Here is a 26,742-nt window from a genome sequence, read left to right as displayed (position 1 = left end):
CCACTCTGGTAAGCCAAACACACCAAGTGACTCACCTAGGCCATGATAAACTGGAAGAGCTAATTTGAAAATATTTATTGGTTCCCCGCCTCTCTTCCCTATACAGGACAGAATCTCAGAACTGCACTGCCTGCTCACAGGTCAACGACGCTCTCAGCACAGACAAAAACCTCTGGGGATTCAGCTAAAAGGCACGCTGTCCTCTGAACACCTGGAAGTGGACTTAACTGAAATGAAACCTCACCGACACTACCATTACCTGCTGGTCATGGTATGTACATTCTTGGTATGGGTAGAAGCTTTTCCTACCCTGACTGAAAGAGCATCAGAAGTAGACCAGTGCCTGCTTAGGGAGATAGTTCCTAGATACGGATTTCCTACCAGCATTGTATCGGACAATGGCCAGGCTTTTGTAGCTGATTTAGTATAACAAGTAAGCAAAACTTTAAACATCAAGTGGAAATTACATACAGCATATAGGCCCCAGAGTTCTGGGATGGTGGAAGGAACCAACTGGACACTTAAAGAGATACTCTCCAAGTGGATCATAGAGACTGACTGCGTTTCAGATGGCTCTGCTCAGACTCAGGATGACCCCGTGGTCCCACAGCTATTCTCTGTATGAAATTGTGTCTGGGAGGGCCCCTCCTATAATAAAACAGGTGTCAACAAATTTGCCTCAGGTATGGGGAGATGAGATTTCACAGCAGATGGAACAACTGGGTAAAGCAATAAATCAGGTAACTAAGTTTGTACAAGAAAAGGTGCCATTCTCCCTTGGGGAAGAGATTCACGTTTTGTGCCCAGGGATCAGGTGTGGGTCAAGGACTGGAAACATGACTCCTTGGCCCCACAGTGGAAGGCTCCATATACTGTTGTTCTAACCACCCCTACATCAGTTAAAGTTGAACCTTTCACTCCCTGGATCCACCACATGAGAATGAAGAGAACATACCATGCAGATCCAGAAAACGCTGATTGGACTGTGTAGAGGGACCCCACTGACCCTCAAGAGACTAAGATCATCCTTAAGAAGAAGAAGGAAAAGAAGATCCTGGACGAGCCCCTTCAGGATGAAGCCGCATAATCAACTCCTGCTGCTTGGCCTCATCAACATGATTTTGAATTTAACTTCCGTTTCAATTCAGGACAATGTTTTAATCTCATGGACACATTCCTATGCAGACTTCCACAACACCTCCAACTTCTGGGTATGCGCGGCTATGCCTCTGTCTGTGACGGATGGACTTCCTTGGTGGGTGTCACCTCTCCACCAAGGAGATTTTAAACCACTCTGCTCTTTTCTGGGACAACAACAAAAAAAAACTTTCCTCTCTCTTGTCAGTCATAATCTCTCCCTGCTCTCTTGGTGTAAGCCAGACCTACAGTCAATAGACTTGGGTCATGGGGTTACATTTGATGTAAACACCAGTTTCACAGGAGTAACAAAAGCCTATACCTAATATTTGGAGAAGGCAATGGCACCCCACTCCAGTACTCTTGCCTGGAAAATCCCATGGACAGAGGAGCCTGGTGGGCTGCAGTCCGTGGGGTCGCTGAGGGTCAGACACGACTGAGCGACTTCACTTTCACTTTTCACTTTCACGCTTTGGAGAAGGAAATGGCAACCCACTCCAGTGTTCTTGCCTGGAGAATCCCAGGGACGGGGAAGCCTGGTGGGCAGCTGTCTATGGGGTCGCACAGAGTTGGACACGACTAAAGTGACTTAGCAGTAGCATACCTAATATTTAAAGAACAAAAAGGAAAAAAGCTCTCTGACTGGCAAGGGAGGACAGACCTCTAGGTATGTTGAACAATTCTATCAAGTCTGGGATGAATATTTCTGGATGACCCCAGAAAAGGGTCAATTAATTACTCCTGCTGCTATATGCTGGGAACAAAAAGAACAAAGGGTAGGCTTTGGTGACCATTCATTAGACCCAAAAGAACTAAAATATATAGGGTACCTATCCCCTCAAAAATGTAAACGAACATTCGAGGTCACATACCACCCCAGCCAGTCCATCCATTGGCCAGGCTCTGATTGGAAGTATAACCTTGGAATCTGCTGGGTGGCGCCCAATGGAACCCAATGGCTTTGTGGACCTAAGCTTTGGCCTTTGTTACCAATCCACTGGGTAGGCCGCTGCACACTGGGATTCACTTTTGCCTATGGCAGCATAAAGCCTAACCTACGACAAGCCCTGGTAAATCTACCTTATTTACATGCTAGGTGGACAAGGTCTATGTCAATGGTATGAGTATATTGCTGCCTTATTCATACCTTCTATAGGGACAACAGATATTATGATTAAAGTGGAGGCCTGGACTAATTTCACAAAACAGGCCCTCCTAGATGGTGCTAAAGCCATCCAAGCCTTAAATGAAGAACAAATCCAAATGAGAAAAGCTATAATTCAAAATAGAATGGCTTTGGACATGCTCTCAGCTGCTCAAGAAGGGACCTGTGCTGTAATTAAGGTTGAATGTTGTGTATATATTGCTGATTTATCTGGCAATGTATCAGCTGCTTTAGATGACATGAAAAACCAGGTAAAAGCAATGTCAAATGAAAACATTCCTTTCTGGACTTCAGTCCTATCTTGGGTGAAGAATGATTGGCGGAAAATTATATTTACCATTGTTACAAGTTGCCCTGATAGTTCTGCTTTGTAGATCCTGCATTTTACAATGTATTATAAACTTTGTAACCCAAAGGTTGGTTTCGTTCTCCTAAATTCTTGGTCGGACTGCCAGGGTGCAATATATCCCTATCAGTGTTGCTCCTATTATGAGTTAAAGCATCAAGAAGGGGGAATAAAGGAGGAAACAGACAGAACAGGCTCCATCTTGAAAGCAGGACTCCATATTGGGCCGGACTGTGGACTTTGAGCTCTATGCCCAGTATCTATGGAAACAACATACCAACTGGAATACCAGACCAGCCCTCCGCCCCCACTCCCCTATGGAAGAGCCTTAGGGTTCATACCAAGACTCTCCATTGCCAAAAGCATACCTTAATTATCTGTGTAGCCGAATAGAATCATAAATTGTATTATGCTTATTAGGTTATGACCATAGGCCTATTGATAATTGTCCACTGTTAACTACCTAGGCTTAAGGCATACGAATCACGAGTTTAAGGCATACAAATCACGGGTTAACTTTGATTGTATCTTTCTTTTTCTTTGTTCAGTCTAGTTTCAAAGAATTTGGGGAGGTGGGTTTGAGCTTGTGCACTAGGATATATAAGGATTTCACAAAAATTGGTCAAGGTTGAGGCTAAGAGGAGACTCTGCCTTGGGCCCGCCAGTGTAATAAACTGCACTCCACTATCTGTATTGTTCTCCTGGGTGAGTTTGTTTCCAGGAACGTGTGTGGCTACAACAGCCTGAGGGATCGAACCCACATCTGCACTGGCAGGTGGATGCTTTACCACTGCACCATAAGGACCATTAAATCTTTACCAATAAATGTTCTTTAGGGCTTCCCAGGTGGCACAGTAGTAAAATATCCACCTGCCAGTGCAGGAAATGTGGGTTCGATTCCTCGGTTGGGAAGATTCCCCTGGAGTAGGAAATTGCAACCCACTCCAGTATTCTTGCCTGGGAAATCCCACGGATAAAGGAGCCTGGCGGATTAGCCCTTGGGGTAGGATAAAGCTGGACAGGACTGATGGACTGAGCATCCATACAATAAATGCTCTTTAGCAAAAACCAAACACAGCACCTCCAGTAAAAGGTATACATTATAATTCTGGGAATGTTTGCATCATTAAATAAGTTAAAGCTCATCCTAAACCCCTTTTCATGTTTAGCTCTGAATATAGGTCAGTTTTTTCTTTTTTTTTTTTTTTTTTTTTACCCCCTGCTTTAAATCCTCCAAAGAATGCTAGAGAAAATCAGGCAACCAAACAAACAGCTTTTGATTTTCTATCATTTGGAAAATAGCCTTGAATTGCATGATAGGTAATGGTCTAGGAATTTAAGAACCATGAATTTGGTTTCAATAAGAAATACATTTACAAGGAAGCTGAAAAATAGAAAACAGCAGCAGTGCTTTTTTTTTTTTCTTTTTTTCCTGAAAAAGAAAATCGGTAGCAAGCATAGGAGCCCTAAGTTGGATTTGGATCTACAGAGAGTTCGCTATTTGAACAAATTCCTACATGACTCAATTTGATTAAATTGAGACTAAAATCACTGGAGCTGAGAAGATTTATTACTGTATTTATCTGTGGTACACAGGGTTTTCGGGTTATTCAAGAGTCAGGGGAACTAGCACTCTATGAACTGCCTCTGTTAAATTGGCTTTAATGAGTCAGCACTGGGGGACAGCGGGAGAAAGTAATCTTCTAGAGCAAAGAAAGGAGTGAGCAAGAACAAAAGTTCTGGGGATTTGGGAGTATTTGGTACTGTGGGGTCTGTCTCCTTTCATCCTCATCACCCTCCTTTAACCTCTGTACAAACGTCTTCCAACTTAAAAAATACTAACAAATTCCCAACAAGATGAAATAGAAAGATCTAAATAGACCTCTTATGATGAATATCTTTCAATTTAAAAAAATGCCTGAACTAGGTCATTTAATGATATAACGTGATAAAACCACAAGATATAACGATTGCTAAAACTAAACAAGCAATTAAACAATCAAGTTCAATTAAGTTCAATTAGAGTTCAATTACAAAATTTTAATCGTTTCCCTAATAAAAAAGTGATAAAGTTTTTTTTTCTTTCTAAATTCAAAGACATAGTGTATCATGTATTGTTTTGAGATTTTACACCAATTCTTACATGCAAAATCTACCAAAGAGAACAGACAATACATAGGAAAATTAAAAGTCAGATAAGTAAAGATAAATAAGTGATTTTGTTATCTTTATCTTCCAACTTTTGGAAAAACCATTGTTCTAGATATGATGTTTCTCTTGTGGGCTTTTCTCTATAAGTAAGTTTAATTTAAGTTTCTCTGTTTTCTTCCTAATTTACTCAGAAAATTTTAAGAGAAGTGAAATAATAAATGTTTCATATATTTCATGGGGTCATAGAGAGTTGCACTCTATTGAGCAAATAATACTATTCATAGATTTATCTTAGCTGATAATTAAATGCATAGAAAATTATTAGTCTCAAGTATTTTATATTAGGAAAAAACCTTTAATAGTCAAATCAACAAATAGAACTTTTCTTATCACTGGAAGACTGTGAGAGCTAGAAATATAGATGATTTTCATTTTATTTAAATATGACTGAATGTATTTCCTACCTAAAGGATCTATAATGTATTAACACTTGCAGTATGAAAAAAAATCAGCTCTGAGTGTTTTAGGAAAAATATTGAGCTAAGAACTACTACTTATCAAACCTATTAAAAGTCTATACTGTCTTTTCAGAAGGAGCACGGTGACTGGGATGAACATAAATGAAAGTTGCTCAGTCATGTCCGACTCTTTGTGACTTCATGGACTGTAGCCCACCAGATTCCTCTGTCCTTGGAATTCTCCAGGCAAGAATACTGGAGTGGGTCACCATGCCCTTCTCCAGGGGATTTTCCCAACCCAGGGATCAAACCCAGGTCTCCCACACTGAAGGCAGATTCTTTACCATCTGAACCACCAAGAATACTGGAGTGGGTAGCTTATTCCTTCTTCAGGGGACCTTCCCAACCCAGGAATCGAACCAGGGTCTCCTGCGTTGCAGGCACATTCTTTACCAGCTGAGCTACTAGGGAAACCCAGGGATGAACATAGGTCCTCAATAAATACTGGCTAAATGGGGAAACAGTGTCAGACTTTATTTTTTGGGCTCCAAAATCACTGCAGATGGTGACTGCAGCCATGAAATTCAAAGATGCTTACTCCTTGGAAGGAAAGTTATGACCAACCTAGATAGCATATTCAAAAGCAGAGACATTACTTTGCCAACAAAGGTCCGTCTCGTCGAGGCTATGGTTTTTCCAGTGGTCATGTATGGATCTGAGAGTTGGACTGTGAAGAAAGCTGAGTGCCGAAGAATTGATGCTTTTGAACTGTGGTGTTGGAGAAGACTCTTGAGAGTCCCTTGGACTGCAAGGAGATCCAACCAGTCCATTCTGAAGGAGATCAGCCCTGGGATTTCTTTGGAAGGAATGATGCTAAAGCTGAAACTCCAGTACTTTGGCCACCTCATGCGAAGAGCTGACTCATTGGAAAAGACTCTGATGCTGGGAGGGATTGGGGGCAGGAGGAGAAGGGGACGAGAGAGGATGAGATGGCTGGATGGCATTACTGACTCGATGGACATGAGTCGGAGTGAACTTCAGGAGTTGGTGATGGACAGGGAGGCCTGGCATGCTGCAATTCATGAGGTCGCAAAGAGTTGGACACAACTGAGTGACTGAACTGAACTGAAATAGATATGAATATGTTAATGGAATAGTTATTCACTGCTTCAGTAACTAGGACTCTTATCTGTTCTGCCCTCATTATTAAATAACAACAAAATTAGAAAATAGGCCATGTGCTTTATTTTTTTAATCCTAATCTATCTCTTTTTGGCAACATTTGGGATTTTAAAAAGTAAACAAAGGAAGCAGCCAAAAGAAATCAAGGTTTTAAATTCCCAAGATATTTTTATTATTAATATATGAAGGGGAAAGATATCTCCCAGTTCTGAAATACTAGAAGAGCTTCTTTTCTAAGATAGTATAAATTATGAACATGCAAAGACAAGGTTATTATCACTCAGATTTGAATAGACTGTTTTAAGGAGATGATCTCAGTCATAAAAAATAAATAGTTCTTGATATAAAGGAATATTATTGAAATCAAATATAATCTTAATAAATACCTTCATCAAACTGTCATTTTAATATGGAACTAACATTATACACTATACTGCTTTTGACTTAAACATACCAGAACAAAGTAGTATTTATTTCTTCACTTCAGCCATAAAAAGGCATTTTGGGGGAAATCAAAAGATTATATATTTTATATAGCTATGTGCTCTATGAAACACTGTTCATTTAGGCTGGGTCTTTAGGATTTACAAGCTATGGAAAATGTCAATAAAGCAAGGCAGTTAGCTGTTTCCTAGTTTTCTTTCTCTATCATACCAATTTCTGTATTTCTGTATAAACAAATTAAGATGGTCTAAAAAGACTTTTTTTTTTTTAACTTTTCTGCTTCTAGAATCCCAGAATCTCACCTACCTCCAGGTATACTAAAACCACAGGAATCCTAACTTGGCAAAATACTCCTGCCCTCTGCCCACCCCTTCTTTGGCCCGCACAATGCTAATGATTCCTTTCACATAAACACATGCACACAATGGTTGTAACAGAAATAATAAAAATTTTAAAAAGCCACCTGATGCTGTTCTAAGTGCTACCTTCATTACCTAACTTCATCCTCCCAGGACCTCAGGAAGGAAGACATTGTTCTTATTCCCATGATAAAAGTGATGACTAAAAGGCACAGAGGTTAGGAGAAGAGCTCCCCAGGTGGGCTTGCAAATGCCAAGGTGCTGGGCTCCACCTAGACTGTCTCCAGGGCCTATGCCCTTCACTGCTACACAATACAATTTCTCAAATACTCCAAAAAAGCTATTTACTAGTAGTATTATCTTCACAATTAAAGGAAGCATTAAAGCTTCCCCCTCATTCTTACTGATCCTTGTTCCTACCCTCTTTCTTATTTCTCTACAAACATGAGATTTTATCATATTTTCAAATGGATTCACTCTATTATTCTTTGTGGTTTAAAGTCTAATCTTTCTGGCTTAATATGTATCTAACATAATCCTAATTATTACTGATTGGGCTAATACATAAAAGCCATACTTAGTGATGGCTCAGGATTTTTACACAAGTGGTTAATAGGGAGCAACAGAGCCTACAAGTCAGGCCTCAACAGCATCTTCATACTGCAGTGCTCCCTGAATCACCAGACTAAACAAAGAGGCCACGTACTGTTCTCAACTACAGTCTTAGATTCTCGCAGTGCTTCATCAAAATGAATTTGCTCAGGGAAAATCTGACCAAACTGTTCTAGTTCACATTTCAACATCTGTATTACTAACTAAATAGTCTGAGTTTAAGCTTCCAGACACTTAACTAGATTCTCACTTTGGAATGCTTTTTATATTATGTTTTATTCTATGAGTGTGATTTTTTCAGAAATCTGACAGGGGATTAAAACGATGGGTGGTGTTGTTAGCTGTTTACTAAATAATGAACAACTAATTAAACTATTGCTTCTCTGATAGCTTAGTAGTAAAGAATCCGCCTGCAATGCAGGAGACCTGGGTTTGATCCCTGGGTCAGGAAGATCCCCTGGAGAATGAAATGGCAACCCACTCCAGTATTCTTGCCTGGGGAATCTCATGGCCAGAGGGGCCTGGCGGGCTACAATCCATGGTGTCACAAAAGAGTTGGACATAACTGAGTGACTAAACAACAATAACAATGAATAAAGATAACATAAGAGCTTTTGAACTGTGGTGTTGGAGAAGACTCTTGAGAGTCCCTTGGACTGCAAGGAGATCCAACCAGTCCATTCTGAAGGAGATCAGCCCAGGGATTTCTTTGGAAGGAATGATGCTAAAGTTGAAACTCCAGTACTTGGGCCACCTCATGTGAAGAGTTGACTTATTGGAAAAGAGGGATTGGGAGGCAGGAGGAGAAGGGGACGACAGAGGATGAGATGGCTGGATGGCATCACTGACTCGACGGACATGAGTCTGACTGAACTCCTGGAGTTGGTGATGGACAGGGAGGCCTGGCGTGCTGTGATTCATGGGGTCGCAAAGAGTCGGACACGACTGAGCGACTGAGCTGAACTGAAGAGTTTGTCACTCTACAATCTAAGAGATGCACCAAGTTACTTCGCCCTAATAAGAAGTTTTAAGAGTTATCACTAGACATACTTCTGTGTCATTATGCCATCTGCGGTTGGTGTGCCTTCTGGGTTCACAAAACTACAATTACATAAACAAGATATATCTGTGTGTGTTTCCATACACATATGTAAATCCCTCCTCCCAAGAATCATATAAATACTTTTGGGGGAAAAATGTATGCTTTGCTTGAAATTATCTAGACATCACTTGAGCAGAAAGATCAAGCAAAGTCCTCCCATAGGCAGTGAAGATAGCTGATCACAATAAGGTTGTAGGCAACTCCCCAGCTCTCTGTTCTTTTCCCCCTTAGTGCACTGTGGTTACTTCTCAAAGGACAGAAAAAGGGTATAATCTCCTGTAACATTGCTACTGTTGGTCATCTTTTTGCTGGGTCTGCTAAAATACTGTGATACGGGTATTAGAGAAAACTATGTAGAAAAAGACCCTCAATCCAAGGCTCCTTATTTCTAGGAAAGCTGAGCCCTGGATTCTGCCACATTTGAAACAGGTCAAGTCATAAGTCCCAGGTTCAGCTGTGTACACTTGGGAAGATAATAACTACCTTTCACTGAGGGTTTACTATGTGTCAAACATTAAACATAACATCATCTAATTTAGTCTTCATGAAAACAAGAGGAAGGTACCAGATTTCTAGGGTAAAAGAGGAAAGGAAATTTAAACATTAGTAAGTAGAATGATTATATTTGAACTCAGATATTTTTGTGTCTTGTCTATGTTTGATATTATTTTTTAATTGAAGTATAATTGCTTTACAGTGTTAAGCTTCTGCTGTATAATGAAGTGAATCAGCTATATGCATACATGTACCCCCTCCATCGTAGCTCTCCCTCCCCCCGCCCCCACCCTTCCCACCCATCCAGGTCATCATAGAGCACCGAGCTGAGCTCCCTGTGTTACACTGCAGGTTCCCACTAGCTATCTATTTAACACATGGTAATGTATTTATGTCAAACCTAATCTCCCAATTCATACCACCCTCCTCTTCCCCCAGCCCCTGGGTCCACACATCTGTTCTCTACATCTGCATCACTATTGCTGCCCTGGAACTAGGTTCATCTGTACCACTTTTCTAGATTCCACATGCATGCATGGATATATGGTATTTGTTTTTCTCTTTCTGACTCACTTCACTGTGCATGACAGAGTCTAGGTCCATCCACATCTCTACAAATGACCCAATTTTGTTCCCTTTTAAGGCTGAGTAATATTTGATATTTTTTAAGAAGAGAATGATAGAACAAAGTAAAAAAAAAAAAAAAAAACGAGCTGTTTTTAATTCCAAAAGCAAAGCTGACCAATATGAGTCATTTCAAACTCTTTTTCTCCATTCTTACAGAGAGGTTAGAATTGATTAGAATGCATGCCAAGTGAGTAAGAAAAAGTGTACAATTTAACATAAAAGGAGCAGATGCTAACTAACTGATGTTGGTTGGAAACCAGACCATAATTTAGAACACCTCAAAGGTATTTTGAAAAATAACACTGTTAAAAGAGAATGTAACCAATAAAACTTTGTATACTATATTACTATCCTTAAGTGTGGTAGCTTTGAATATGATGTCCAAGGGCACAAAGTCAAAGTCAATTTTCATAAATTTTGCTAAATAAAGTCCTTATATTGGTGCAGACTGTTTATATAAGAAGGCTTGCGTGTAATTTTCTCACTTTTATCTAGATCAATTTTGGTAATGATGTTGTTTTGCACATATGCTTCATTTTTATATGAAACTTTTAACTAGAGAATAAATAAGTGCAAATAACCTAGAGATAAGTAGATAAACACACTGTTATTCTTATGTGTAAATCCAGAAACATAAAAAAATCAAGTAATGTCAGAGAATGCACGAAATCCTTATGGATATTATGGAATTTGGAAACTTGAGTTGTTATTTTTTTAGATCTAATTGTTTAACTGGTCGTTCCATCTATGTTTTTACAGTAATTATACAAAACTCTCTCTTTGTATTTTCTCTTATCCAATTTTGTTTTTACTGTGGCAAAATTTTATACACTGTCATTAAACAATTATCTTCCCATCAAAATTATTTTAAGAAATCTACTCGAATAAAATGGGCTTGTTGTCAATTTATCTATGTAATGTGGAGGAACAAAAAGGCTGTGAACATTTTTAAAAGTCAGGAGACTATTTTTAAGGCCATAAAAATACAAAATATTGTCATTTAATGAGAACTTTGTTTCATGTCACAGTATAAATTCCTGCTAGAATTCAGTGCTATATAACTAGTTATATTTTGATTTTCAGCAGATGTGGTCAAAGTTGACAACATTGTTCTGTGAATCATTAGAAAATATTTTCACTGAAAACATAGTCTTGATTTAAAACATAAGTACTCTCATTTGATTTTTGTCCTCAGCAGCCTGTATCAACCTGTTTTTAACTCCTTAATTTTTCCCACTTTTCTATACCACACACAGGAATCTTGATCTAGTGAACTAACCAGATAACGAGTAATACTGAATGCCAGTTTTGCATAGAAATCCTCTAGTTGAAAGAGGGAGAAAATATACCAAAGTACTTGTTTAACAAAAGTAATTTCCTTCTGTCCTTAATGCTTCATTAGCAATAATTTATATTTACTCCAAATTAAGTGGTTTACCATCATAAAAAATAAATTATGACATAAATACACTTGGCCTGAAACTAAAAAAAAATTGAGCATGTATAAATTATGCCCAGAAAATCCACGAGTAAAGCAAGCTGATTCCCTTCAGATACTGACCTGGATTTGGCATGACCTGAGCTGGCACTGCTCTAAACAGTGGGGTGAAAGACTGCAGGCCTTGGAAGGCACACACTAGCCAGAAGATGAATAACCACGTAGTGATGCTGTACCTTATACTTATTTAATTAACTTTCATCCACGTGCTTTATGATTAATCTTTCAACAATTCCAATCCTTCCGCATCATGGAGCAAAGATTGCATCAGCTATAGCAACCCTCTGCAGGTTTCTTGTTTATATACACATTTTACTAGTTAACAGTTAGGGGCAAGATTTTACTAAATACAATTTTAATTTGCAAATTGGTCTCTATTTAAAGAAGTCATTCTAGGACTTTCTTTAGGAAACTGCCTATCCCCCGTCTACAGTATGGACAATTTACCAAAAAAAAAAAAGTCCAAAGTTTCATCGAAATTATGGACTCTGCTATCTTAAACCAAAGATTTCAAAGGTTTCAAACAAATCTATAACATACATGCAAAAAGAGCAATTTTAGGAGAGAATATTCAAATAAGAAACACATGTCAGACTTAGACGTTTATCTCTTACTACTGACACTATCGACAAGCCCACTGGATAAAAGTAACATGAAAAATATGATTTAAAAAAATAGTAGCTGGATGAATCTGATTCCCTAAATAAGAAGAAATGGAAACCTGTCCTGACAGTCGTTCAGTTAGTGAGAGTTCAACCAACTGATGCAATTTCACTTCAGAGGTAAAAATTCAACTTAATGAAAGTCTATTGCATAAGCTTTTTTCTTGTGGAAAAAAGAGAGATTATTCAAAAAGTTAAAAAAAAAAAACCTCAAAGTCTTTCAAATAAACTAGTTTAAACAACCTCTCACCCTTCCCAAGACACACAGAATCAATCCACATGGTTTGTAAAACCAGTCTGGTTACTCTCTGGAGTCCCATGGTAGAAAACAAGCATGCATTCCTTTGCTAATCATCTGATTCTTGACTTGAACACAAACCTACATTTTGCATGTCTTATCTTTTTTCCAATTTGATTTAGCAGCCCCTTGACTTTAATTAAAAGGACCCTCAATGCATGACCATGGGAGAAAGGATGCACAAAAACATGCAACATAAGGAATTTAGGAGCATATCATACATGCAAGTAAAATAAATCAATTCAAAAACTTTTCAACCCTGTTTAGAGCACTCCTAAATGAGAAATCAAAGACAGATTTGACCAAAGCCAATTATTCCTAATTTTCCTCAAAGATCACTACTTCCCCCTGCATAAAGAAAAAAATTTCCACAAGTAAAATTCAATTAATATCAAGAATCTGTTAGATGAAATTGAATAGATTGGAAATGGAATGGAAAGAGTAAAAGAAGCATTGGCCATATTGAAATTTTGAAAATAATTGTGAAACCTTACATTGTTCTTTCCCATTGTCAGGAAAAGGCCTTGAGTAGTGACTTTGAAGCTTATTGACTGTCTAAGTAGCACCTACAGTCAAATGATGTTATTGGGACACCAACCTTGCTTTGTTTCGCTAAGTTATTGATAGTTGGAGCTTTGCTGTCTATACTCTCACACGGATGCCCTTGTTCCAATGTCAAGTGTCGGTGAGAGTCCTGGCTGAGGTTAACCACCAGAGGCTATAGAAGAGAGCGCTTTTCCCCAGCAAAGCTGAGTGACTTCTGGGACTCTGGAAGGCTGGCTTCATTAGCATCATTTTCTAAGCTTTGTACTTCTCATGTTCTTAAAAACATCCATGAGACACATATGGATTCTTTAAGATACACAGTAGCCTCTCTGACTACAATCCATTGGGTACCTAGGAGGCACCTATTGGGAAAACACACTAGGGAATTTGGGGTTCTTCTCATAGAGACAAGGCCACTACTGAGAGCTGGAAGAAGTCAGTCCTGACAGTCCAGCAACATTCTGGGCAGTCTTGATAACAGAGTTGACTCCTAAAATCTCCTCTTGGAGAAACACTGGTGGGTCACCCACACAATGGGTCTAGTCATGTACACACACCTCATTTTTTCTCTACATTATGGTAACCAGCATTGCTTCTCTTTTTTTAGTAAACAACAATACATAATGAGAAACGAAGAATAATAACTACACCAAGAGCACCTTTGAGACATTATGATTAAAACAGTGCAAAAGTCAGTGTCTGAGCTACAGCAGCTGGTTCTGTCTCCTACTGGATCCCAGGCATGATGCTCCCACAGCAGCTGCTGCATGGAGGCGTGCCTGCTCCCATGGCTTTCTGCCAAACCACATTAATCATCTTTTCCCCAAGCTTGATAGCTAACATCCACATTAGTTGGGACTCTGGATCTTCCATCAGAAGAATACTAGAAAATGAAAAAAAATGGGTAACCTGTAGGAGATAAATAATACAGGATTATATTGAAAGAGGAAACAGATAGAACAGGCTTCATCTTGAAAGCAGGACTCCGTCTTGGGCTGGACTGTGGATGTTGAGCTATAAGCCCAGGATCTATGGAAACGACATACCAACTGGAAAACCAGACAATCACTGCCCCCCCTCCGCTGCCCCCCGACCATGGAAGAGCCCCAGGGCTCGTACCTAGACTCTCCGTAGCCTAAAAGAATATCCTAATCATCTGTGTAACTGAATAAAATCATAAATTGTATTATGCTTATTGGGGTATGACCACAGGCCTATTGATAATTGTCCACTGTTAACTACCTAGGCCTAAAGCATACGGATCACGGGTTTAAGGCATATGAATTATGGTTAACTTGGACTGTATCTTTCTTTTCCTTTGTTCAGACTAGTTTCAGAGAATTTGTGGAGCTGAGTTTGAGCATGTACACTTAGGGTATACAAGGTTTTCACAAAAACTGGTCAGGGTCCTTGGCTAAGAGGAGACTCTAAGAGGAGACTCTGCCTTGGAACCGCCAGAGTAATAAACTGCACTCCACTATCTGCATTGTCCTTCTGAGTGATTTTGTTTCCCAGAACGCGTGGGTACAACATTTGATGCATTGGCCGGGAAACTCCTCACTTCGAGGAGATAAGTCGCATTTGGGACTACTCCGAGGCCTTGCGGATCAAATCTTCTAGAAGGCGGAAGGTGCCTCGCCCTTCTGGAAGGATTCTGCTTCTCAGTGTCTGGACCTTTCATGTTAGCAGGTAGTGGATGGCAGCAGGGCAACTGAGCACTCAGGTGAGGAGGAACCCACCCAGTAGGGTGGAAGAGGGGGCCTGATCACCCCCCTGGGAGGGGCTAGCAGGGGCATGGACCCACAGGAGCCTGGAATAGGCAGGTAGCAACGATTGCCTGGTACACAGATTGACGAGCGTGTGTACCTAGGGCTTAGGCAGAAAATTTGTGAAGGTCATTTAGGAGGTGGTGTCCACGCCGTCTTGGGGAAAATCATTACCAAGCAATCAGCAGGAGATTGTTAGGAGAAGAAACTTGGTCTTTGTGTGCTCGTATTCTGCCCTCCCCAAGGAGGTGTCCTATCTCCTGTGAAATTCTTGACTGTCTCGGAATTATCAGGCCTGAAGGAGGAGGATATATAAGTAAGATTGGCTATTCCGGAGACGGCCTGGGACGTGGGATATTTAACCCATCTGTGTTTTCATCTGCACCTGATCAAGCCCACCAAGGCAGAATGGACTTTAAAAGTTAAGGGAGAAACAGTCTTGGACGACGAGGTGTTTTGATTTTGTCGTGCTGACCAGCAGGTGAAGACACGCTGATCCCCCTTCTCCCTCTGGGATCTGGCAGGTAAGGCTCTTCTCACCCCAATTAGGAAGGAGGCAGAATGGCAATTTAAGTGTTTCATTTAAAGGAAATATCAGAGGTACATAGGGTACCAAGAACTTCGTAGACAGAATGAAAAGGAAAAGTAGAAGAAGGTCTGAGAAGGTAAGCAAGATGGGGGGAAGTGAATCTAAGACAACTGTATTGGAGTACATGATTAAAAATTTAAAGAAGGGATTTGGAGGAGACTATGGGGTAAGAAAAGTTATGACCAACCTAGACAGCATGTTCAAAAGCAGAGACATTACTTTGCCAACAAAGGTCCGTCTAGTCAAGGCTATGGTTTTTCCAGTGGTCATGTATGGATGTGAGAGTTGGACTGTGAAGAAGGCTGAGCGCCGAAGAATTGATGCTTTTGAACTGTGGTGTTGGAGCAGACTTTTGAGAGCCCCTTGGACTGCAAGGAGATCCAACCAGTCCATTCTGAAGGAGATCAGCCCTGGGTGTTCTTTGGAAGAAATGATGCTAAAGCTGAAACTCCAGTACTTTGGCCACTTCAGGCGAAGAGTTGACTCATTGGAAAAGACTGATGCTGGGAGGGATCGGGGGCAGGAGGAGAAGGGGACGACAGAGGATGAGATGGCTGGATGGCATCACTGACTCGATAGACATGAGTCTGAGTGAACTCCGGGAGTTGGTGATGAACAGGGAGGCCTGGCATGCTGCGATTCACGGGGTGGCAAAGAGTCAGACACGACTGAGCAACTGAACTGAACTGATGGGGTAAAGATGATGCCAGACCAACTTCACATACTCTGTGAGGTCCAATGGCCCCCTGTGCGAGTAGGATGGCCACCAGAGAACACCATGAACTTAAAAATCGTGGAAGCAGTCTATACAGTAGTCACAGGAGAGCCAGGACACCCGGATCAATATACATATATTGACTCATGGCTAGGGTTAGCTCAAGACGCTCCTATTTGGACAAGGTTCTGTATCCAGAAGGGAAAGGGAAAAATATTAATGGCACCAAAATTGACTGATGATAAAAAAGGAAATTCTATAGGATTTGGTTGGGGATGACCTAGCTCTTTCCCCATACTGGATAATGATGCGCCCGCCTCCCAGAGCTCCACCAGGACTAGAGGCTGCCTTAATGCCTGATCCAGGGCCAGGTGAAGTTCCTGCAGCAGCTGCTGCTCTTCCTCCAGCTCTCCGAAGATCATGGAGCCACCGTCTCGAGAGGCTCCTATCCCACTAATGGAGACCTCTAGTCAACACCCCCAGAATTCCACCTCAGCCGGAACTCCTAGATTGAATCCACCTCTCCCGGTGGGTACTGATGGGAAGGGGGAAGAAAACACAGGGATTAGACAGAGGCTGTGTTCTGCCAAGGAACAGGGGGAAAGAACCCCACTACAGATTCCCCTCAGAGAGCTCAACAGCCTCTGGTTCAGGACACATGTGGGCACTACCATCAGCCACCTGTAGCCTATTATTACCAGTCATTTCCCTCTACAGATATATTAAACTGGCAGAGATACACTCCACTGTACTCAGGGGAGCCACAAGCCATGATTAGGCTACTGGAGACTATTTTTCGAACCCACCACCCTACATGGGATGACTAATGGAACTACTAGTCTCCCTTTTCAGCACTGAGGAAAGACAAAGGATCCTAACGGAGGCCAGAAAATGGTTAAGAGAAATGGCCCCTGAGGGTACTGCAAACCTACAGCAGTGGGCAGAACTAGCCACCCCCAATGAGAGCCGCATTTGGGACTGTAACACAGAGGAAGAGAGGGGCCACCTGGAGAGATATTGGGCCGCTATTTTACAAGGTCACAAGAGGGAACCCCGAAAACCTATGAGTATGGCAAAGACCTCCAAAGTTATTCAAAGGGAAAGTGAATCACCCTCTGAGTTCTGAGAAAGACTGTGCGAGCCCTGTAGACTTTATACACCAATAGATCCAGAGGCTGCTGGTTCTCAGATGGTGACAAATGCAGCCTTTGTGTCTCAAGCCTACCCTGAAAATGTCAGATGGGGGGACACCAAGTGACTCATGAACTTTTATACATCCCTGAATGCCCAGTACCTTTGTTGGGAAGAGACTTGCTGTTTAAATTGGGGGCACAAGTTACCTTTCCCCCCCGCGAACGACCCACTCTTCAAGTGGGCTCAACCACCTATTTACTCTTCCTCTCAGTAACTCCTCAGATGAATAGAGGTTGCACGGTCTGCTGGAAGGGAAACCAGATGGGCTAAACAGTCGAGAGAGAAAATTAACTCAACAATTCCCTGAGGTCTGGGTGGAAGACAACCCACCCAGGCTTGCAAAACAAGTCCCATTGGTAATAGAACTCAAACCCAGTACAAGGCCCACCTTGGGCCTGCCAGACCTTCCTAAGCCGTTTACTCTTTACATGACTGAAAAGAACTAGGTAGCTATGGGAGTGTTGTCGCAGACTATGGGGACATGGGACAGACCCGTGGCTTATATCCCGCAATCACTGGACAATGTTGCCACTGGGTGGCTAGGATGCTTATGGGCAGTTGCTGCAGTTGCCTTACTGGTATGGGAGGCAACCAAGCTGTCTTTGGGCCAAGATTTGATCATAAAAGTCCTGCATGAGGTCAACAGTCTCCTGCGAGGGGACCCCCATAAATGGCTGTCAATATCCTGGATTACTCAATACCAGTGACTGTTATGTGAGAACCCACATGTTACTATTGAGCCTTGTCAGGCCTTGAATCCAGCCACTCTTCTTCCTATGGGAGAAGGTGGGCCCTCACATGATTGCAAAGAATGTGCGAGCAGACCTGACTTAGAGACCAGCCAATCCCAGACCCAGATTTGGTCCTGTACACCAATGGCACCAGCCTGGTGAAACAAGGACGACTGTCAGGATATGCAGTAGTCATGGAAGAAACCGTCACTGAGGCTAGCTCTCTGCCATCACACTGGTCCGCTCAAGGGGCAGAACTATATGCTCTAATCTGGGCCCTCCAGCTATCAAGAGTTAAAATCAAACATTTACACAGACTCTAGGTATGCTTTTGCCACACTACATGTACACAGGGATCTGTATAGGAGAGAGGCCTTTTGAGAGTTAGTGAAAAAGATATTAAAAATAAGGAAGAAATTAAGACCCTATTAGATGCTGCCTGGGAACCAGAAAGGGTTACAATCTTACACTGCCGAAAACATCAAAAAGAGGATAATCCCCTGGGCTCGGGGAACAGACTGGCAGTTAAGACCGCTAAACAAGCAGCCGAGGTATTGGGGGTGACAAGTGAAGCCCCTATTAAAGCTCTCGTATTGGCAGAGCTGCTTGAGCTAAGGCTGGACTCTCCAAAATACACTGAAGCCCAAAACCAACTAGCCAAAGCAGAAGAGGCCATCAAGACTGAAAAGGGATGGTGGGAATTGCCAGATGCCAAATTATTGGTACTGGAGGAACTGATACCCACTCTGGTAAGCCAAACACACCAAGCGACCTACCTAGGCCATGATAAACTGGAAGAGCTAATTTGAAAATATTTCTTGGTTCCCCGCCTCTCTTCCCTATGCAGGACAAAATCTCAGACTGCACTGCCTGCTCACAGGTCAGTGCTGCCTCTTGGCACAGACAGAAACCTCCAGGGATTCAGCTAAAAGGCATGGTGCCCTCTGAACAACTGGAAGTGGACTTCCACAGACATGACCATTACCTGCTGGTCATGGTATGTACATTCTCGGTATGGGTAGAAGCTTTTCCTACCCTGACTGAAAGAGCATCAGAAGTAGACCAGTGCCTGCTTAGGGAGATAGTTTCCAGATTTGGATTTCCTACCAGCATTGGATCGGACAATGGCCCGGCTTTCGTAGCTGATTTAGTACAACAAGAAAGCAAAAATTCAAACATCAAGTTGAAATTACATACAGCATATAGGCCCCAGAGTTCTGGGATGGTGGAAGGAACCAACCGGACACTTAAAGAGACACTCTCCAAGTGGATCATAGAGACTGACTGCTCCTGGGTGGATTTGTTTCCAACGGCTCTGCTCAGACTCAGGATGACCCCACGGTCCCATGGCTATTCTCCCTATGAAACTGTGTATGGGAGGCCCCTTCCATAACAAAACAGGTATCAACAAAGGCAATGCCAAAGAATGCTCAAACTACCGCACAATTGCACTCATCTCACACGCTAGTAAAGTAATGCTTAAAATCCTCAAGCCAGGCTTCAGCAATACGTGAACTATGAACTTCCAGATGTTCAAGCTGGTTTTAGAAAAGGCAGAGGACCAGATATTAAATGGCCAACATCCGCTGGATCATGGAAAAAGCAAGAGAGTTCCAGAAAAACATCTCTTTCTGCTTTATTGACTATGCCAAAGCCTTTGATTGTGTGGATCAGAACAAACTGTGGAAAATTCTGAAAGAGATGGGAATACCAGACCACCTGACCTGCCTCTTGAGAAACCTATATGCAGGTCAGGAAGCAACAGTTAGAACTGGACATGGAACAACAGATTGGTTCCAAATAGGAAAAGGAGTACGTCAAGGCTGTATATTGTCACGCTGCTTATTTAACTTCTATGTAGAGTACATCATCGGAGAAGGCAATGGCAACCTACTCCAGTACTCCTGCCTGGAGAATCCCATGGACAGAGGGGCCTGGTGAGCTGCAGTCCATGGGCTCGCTAGGAGTCGGACACGACTGAGCGGCTTCACTTTCACTTTTCACTTTCATGCATTGGAGAAGGAAATGGCAACCCACTCCAGTATTCTTGCCTGGAGAATTCCAGGGACGGGGGAGCCTGGTGGGCTGCCGTCTATGGGGACGCACAGAGTCGGACACGATTGAAGCAACTTAGCAGCAGCAACAGCAGCAGAGTACCTCATGAGAAACGCTGGGCTGGAAGAAGCACAAGCTGGAATCAAGATTGCTGGGAGAAATATCAGTAACCTCAGATATGCAGATGACACCACCCTTATGGCAGAAAGTGAAGAAGAACTAAAGAGCCTCTTGATGAAAGTGAAAGAGAAGAGTGAAAAAGTTGGCTTAAAGCTCAACATTCAGAAAACTAAGATCATGGCATCCGGTCAAATCACTTCATGACAAATAGATGGGGAAACAGTGGAAACAGTGGCTGAGTTTATTTTTCTGGGCTCCACAATCACTGCAGATGGTAATTGCAGCCATAATATTAAAAGACGCTTACTCCTTGGAAGGAAGGTTATGGCCAACCTAGATAGCATATTACAAAGCAGAGACATTACTTTGCCAACAAAGGTCCATCTAGTCAAGGCTATGGTTTTTCCAGTGGTCATGTATGGATGTGAGAGTTGGACTGTGAAGAAAGCTGAGCGCCGAGGAATTGATGCTTTTGAACTGTGGTGTTGGAGAAGACTCTTGAGAGTCCCTTGGACTGCAAGCAGATCCAACCAGTTCATCCTAAAGGAGATCAGTCCTGGGTGTTCATTGGATGGACTGATGTTGAAGCTAAAACTCCAATACTTTGGCCACCTGATGTGAAGAGCTGACTCATTTGAAAAGACACTGATGCTGGGAAAGATTGAGGTCAGAAGCAGAAGGGGACGACAGAGGATGATATGGTTGGATGGCATCACCGACTCTATGGACACGGGTTTGGGTGAACTCCGGGAGTTGGTGATGGACAGGGAGGCCGGGAGTGCTGCAGTTAATGGGGTCGGAAAGAGTCGGATATGACTGAGTGACTGAACTGAACTGAACTGAAGGGGAGATGAGATTTCACAGCAGATGGAACAACTGGGTAAGGTAATAAATCAGGTAACTAAGTTTGTACAAGAAAGGGTTGCCATTCTCTCTTGGGGAACAGATTCACAAATTTGTGCCTGGGGATCAGGTGTGGGTCAATGACTGGAAACGACTCCTTGGCCCCACAGTGGAAGGCTCCATATACTGTTGTTTTAACCACCACTAGAGCAGTTAAGGAGAAGGCAATGGCAACTCACTCCAGTACTCTTGCCTGGCAAATCCCATGGACGGAGGAGCCTGGTTGGCTGCAGTCCATGGGGTCGCTAGGAGTTGGACACGACTGAGCAACTTCACTTTTACTTTTCACTTTCATGCATTGGAGAAGGCAATGGCAACCCACTCCAGTATTCTTGCCTGGAGAATCCCAGGGATGGGGGAGCCTGGTAGGCTGCCATCTCTGGGGTCGCACAGAGTAGGATACTACTGAAGCGACTTAGCAGCAGCAGCAGCAGCAGCAGCAGAGCAGTTAAAGTTGAAGGTGTCACTCCCTGGATCTGCCATATGAGGATGAAGAGAACATACCATGCAGACCCAGAAAACGCTCAGTGGACTGCACAGAGGCACCCCACTGACCTTCAAGAGACTAAGATCATCCTTAAGAAGAAGAAGGAAAAGAAGATCCTGGATGAGCCCCTCAGGATGAAGCCACATAATCAACTCCTGCTGCTTGGCTGCATCAACGTGATTTTGAATTTAACTTCCGTTTCAACTCAGAACAATGTTTTCATCTCATGGACACATTCCTACGCAGACTTCCACAACACCTCCAACTGCTGTGTTGTGGGGCTATGCCTCTGTCTGTGATGGATGGATTTCCTTGGTGGGTGTCACTGCCCCACCAAGGAGATTTTAAAGCACTCTGCTCTTTTCTGGGACAACAAAAAAAGACTTTCCTCTCTCTTGTCAGTCATAATCTCTCCCTGCTCTCTTGGTGTAAGCCAGACCTACAGTCAATAGACTTGGGTCACGGGGTTACATTTGATGTAATCACCAGTTTCACAGGAGTAACAAAAGCCTATACCTAATATTTAAAGAACAAAAGGAAAAAAAAAACCCTGACTGGCAAGGAAGGACAGGCCTCTACGTATGTTGAACAATTCTACCAAGTCTGGGATGAATATTTCTGGATGACTCCAGAAAAGGGTCAATTAATTACTCCTGCCGCTATATGCTGGGAACAAAAAGGACAAAGGGTAGGGTTTGGTGACCTCCATTAGACCCAAAAGAACTAAAATAAAATATATCCCCCCAAAAATGTAAACGAACATTCGAGGTCACATACCACCCCAGCCAGTCCATCCATTGGCCAGGCTCTGATTGGAAATACAGCCCTGTAATCCGCTGGATGGCACCAAATGGAATCCAATGGCTTTGTGGGCCTAACCTTTGGCCTTGGTTACCAATCCACTGGGTAGGCCGCTGCACACTGGGATTCACTTTTGCCTATGGCAGCATAAAGCTTAACCTACAACAAGCCCTGGTAAATCTACCTTATTTACATGCTAGGTGGACAAGATCTGTGTTTCAGTGGTATGAGTATATTGCTGCCTTATTTGTACCTTCTATAGGGACAACAGATATTATGATTAAAGTGGAGGCCTGGACTAATTTCACAAAACAGGCCCTCCTAGATGGTGCTAAAGCCATTCAAGCCTTAAATGAAGAACAAATCCAAATGAGAAAAGTGGTATTTCAAAATAGAATGGCTTTGGACATGCTCACAGCTGCTCAAGAAGGGACCTGTGCTATAATTAAGGTTGAATGTTGTGTATATATTCCTGATTTATCTGGCAATGTATCAGCTGCTTTAGATGACATGAAAAACCAGGTAAAAGCAATGTCAAATGAAAATGAATTTTTCTGGACTTCGGTCCTATCTTGGGTGAAGGTTGATTGGCAGAAAACTATATTTACCATTGTTACCAGTTGCCTTGATAGTTCTGTTTTGTGGATCCTGCATTTTACAATGTATTATGAACTTTATAAGCCAAAGGTTGGCGTCGTTCTCCCAAACTGGTGGTCAGACAGCCACGGTGCAATATATCCCTATGAGTGATGCTCATAGTATGAGTTAAGAGCATCAAAAGTGGGGAATGAAGGAGGAAACAGACAGAACAAGGTCCATCTTTAAAGCAGGACTCCATCTTGGGCCGGACTGTGGACTTTGAGTCAGTATCTATGGAAACGACATACCAACTGGAAAAACAGACCCTCCCCCCAACCGCCCCCCTCTGCCGCCCGCGCCGCCCCCCCCACCGCCAATGGACGAGCCCCAGGGCTCGTATCTAGACTCTCCGTCACCTAAAAGAATACCCTAATTATCTGTGTAACCGAATAAAATCATAAACTGTATTATGCTTATTGGGGTATGACCACAGGCTTATTGATAATTATCCACTGTTAACTACCTAGGTTTAAGGCATATGCATCACAGTTTTATCACGGGTTATCTTTGACTGTTCTTTCTTCTCCTTTGTTCAGACTAGTTTCAGAGAATTTGGGAGGCGGGTTTGAGCATGTACATTTAGGATATATAAGGTTTTCACAAAAACTGGTCGGGGTTCTTGGCTAAGAGGAGACCCTGCCTTGGGCCCGCGGGTGTAATAGACTGCACTCCACTGTCTGCATTGTCCTTCTGAGTGAGTCTGTTTCCCGGCATGCATGGCTACAACAATATCACTTCATGTAATAAGGTTGTGTGTGTTCTTGAAAAGATGGTATTATTTTTGAGAAGTATGGAATTTCTACAAACTAACCACATGACAGAATGCAACAGACAAGCTCTTATTTACCTATAGAACAGAATATTTAAATCAACAGCACAATTAGAAGGAAGTCCCTTTGTATAGAAGTAATTCTAAAATGTGTTATGATGATAAACACAATTTAACTTTTACATAAAGAATCAAGGTGAGCAACTAATGAGAGTCATTAGACTGTACTAAGGGTTGCCCTCAGACATTTCTAATGCATACCGGGCTTCTAGCACTATGCCACAACATCCCACATGACTAAGCCTTTTGCATTCTTACATTTATGCTTCATTATTCTTCTGTTCTTTTTATGTCATACTGTCACTTGTCAATACTATCACTATGACTATTTGTAATAGGACCAGTTGTTTAAATTCACCTAATATATAGTAGGTACTTCTTTAAGTGTCTTCCCTACATTGCTTAATTTAGTCCTTAAAAGAACCCCATGGGAGAATGGTATATTCCCATTTTACAGATAAGGATATCTGAGGCACAGAGAAGTAAAGTAGTTTGCAACAAGGCCAAACAGCTGGAATCTGAACTCAGACAGTCTACCATATTTGCTTAGTATATCAAGTGAGCAGGGCCATATCCACCTTATTATGGTATGAGTCTGAAAAAACCTGGGCTTCCCCAGTGGCACAGTGGTTAAAAATCCCCCTGCAACGCAGGAGACACAAGAGATGTGGGTTCGATCCCTTAATCAGGAAGATCCCCTGGAGTAGCAAATGGCAACCCATTCTGGTATTCTTTCCTGGAAAATCCCATGGACAGAGGAGCCTGGTGGGCTACAGTCCATAGGGCTGCAAAGAGTTGGACATGACTGAACAGAGCACACACTTGAAAACTAGAGATATATGTAGTATAAGAGAACATACACTCCAAGACAGCATCAGAGAGAAGCAAGCATGTGAGTTTGGGGGAATCAACTCTTGGACACCTAGCTCTGTCAACAGGCTTTTTTCTTTCTCTGTAGTTCACAAGTATGCCTGTGTAGGTCAAATCTGTTGGATAACTGAGTGTGGCAAGTTTGCTGAGCTTTGAAAATTAATTATAATTACAACAAAAACATTTTATAATATAAGCTTATTTATGTTTATCTGAGGTTGGATATTTTTCCATTAGAAATTTACTTTTTTAGGAAGAGCAGAGTTTAATTTTGGTTACATGAACGTTAAGAATATAAAGACAGTTATTTGGCACAGTAAGCATGCCAGAAAGACATCAAGTATCAGGTGATAGAAATTCATAAACACATGAACAAAGAATCCATTCATCCTTGGGCTTACTGAAAAGCAAATGAGAACATTGTGTAGGTTGCTAAGACAACTGAGATGTGATGATTAAATGTGAGATAATGAGCAGAATCTCTGTACCTTTACGACTCAAATTTTTAGAATCTTTACTAAGCTCTAATCTATATTTATGGCTGCAACTTTAACAGCATTTCTTAAACAAAAAAGAAAGAAAGAAAGAAAGAAACCAAACAGGCTTCAGGCTTTTGAAGACGCTTGAAGTCTTCCGATCAGAAGAGAGCGCTGGTATTAGAGAACGTGTGTGGTGTGGCAAAGAGAGGCGTTCCTGGCTGGGGATCAGCCCCACCTTGTAGCAATGATGGATGAGGTGCTTGCCAGAAACTATTACCGATGAGTCAAGAAAAAATATTTGCAACTGATTTATGTAAATTCCAAGTAAATATTTTCAAAAATACGGGAAAGACTAGAAATAGTTGCTTTTTTTAGAATGTGGCTATTTCAAATTTGAAACCCTGAGCTCTCTGTCTTGGCTACACTGTTCTAGCTGTTGCTTGAACATGCCAGACAGGCATCCATGGAAGGGCCTGTGCATTGCTCAACCCGAAGGGAGTGCACTTTCCCCCGCTTTCTTCTTGACTTAACTTCAAATCTTTACTTTTAAGTATCATCCAATTGAAAATCACAATCTACTCCCCCAATACTCCCCATCTCCCCTTTTATCACTAGAACTAATTGCTTTCTAAGATACTCCACTGTTACGTATGCTTCTATTTTGTTACTGAAGTATCTCAAACCTTCAAACCAGTGCCTGACACACAGTTGATACCCAATAAACAATAACTTGAAGGGCAAGAATAAATGTTCCTATAATTGAACTGCTGAAAAGAAAACTAAGGTCCTCTAGTTTGTTCTCATTTTAAGTTGAGAATATATATAAATATATTTATATTTATATAAATATAATATAAATTGAGGGTCCCCCAATATAAAACAGGACCCTCAATGCTTCTACTCACGTTGAATAACAATTTTAATTATTACTGTGATGCAAAGTAATGTCTTATCTTAGCTCCTCTGATCTTCTGGATAAAAGTCACTAAACAAATGCTACTTTATGTGATGTGTTACTCTGACCAAATAATTCAAAGCAGCTCACAGTCTCCAGAAAGGCTGCTTTAGATTATTAACCATAAAGACTTCAGAGGAACTCAGTTTACTGTAGAAGTGACTGGCCAGGAAGATAGCCATTCTCTGGAAGTCATCACTAATACATGCGGGGAAGTCAGGAGTTTTCTCATTTTGGGAGAATAATGCAGTTTGTTAGAAAGAAGAAGCCAGATTCCTTCCACTGCTACCATGTCTATTTCAAGTCAAATCTATTATTTTATATTCTTAACACACATAAAAATACATGATGTAGAAAATTTAGAAAATGTGTTTAAACCATGAAAAAAAATTGTGTATAATGTCTTCTCCGAAATAACCACAATTTGCTAAGTGTCTCTCAGGTCTTTTAAGTAAGTTTCACTTTTGCTTCCCTTGCCTCCACGTACCTGTGCCATGACTGATCTGTCATCGCAAGTACAATTTTAA

At 41.8% G+C, this 26,742-nt stretch overlaps 1 protein-coding gene across 23 annotated transcripts in view; it reads right to left on the bottom strand.

Annotated features, from left to right (window-relative positions):
• Positions 1–26,742, bottom strand: part of EYA4 (EYA transcriptional coactivator and phosphatase 4) — a 365,676-nt gene that overhangs the window by 125,183 nt on the left and 213,751 nt on the right. The gene's annotated exons all lie outside the window — the stretch shown is intronic.

Source organism: Bos mutus, chromosome 9, assembly GCF_027580195.1.
Source record: "Bos mutus isolate GX-2022 chromosome 9, NWIPB_WYAK_1.1, whole genome shotgun sequence".
Classification (NCBI taxonomy): domain Eukaryota; kingdom Metazoa; phylum Chordata; class Mammalia; order Artiodactyla; family Bovidae; genus Bos; species Bos mutus.
Note: the sequence above shows the minus strand (reverse complement) of the source record. Positions and strands in the feature narration are given on the sequence as shown.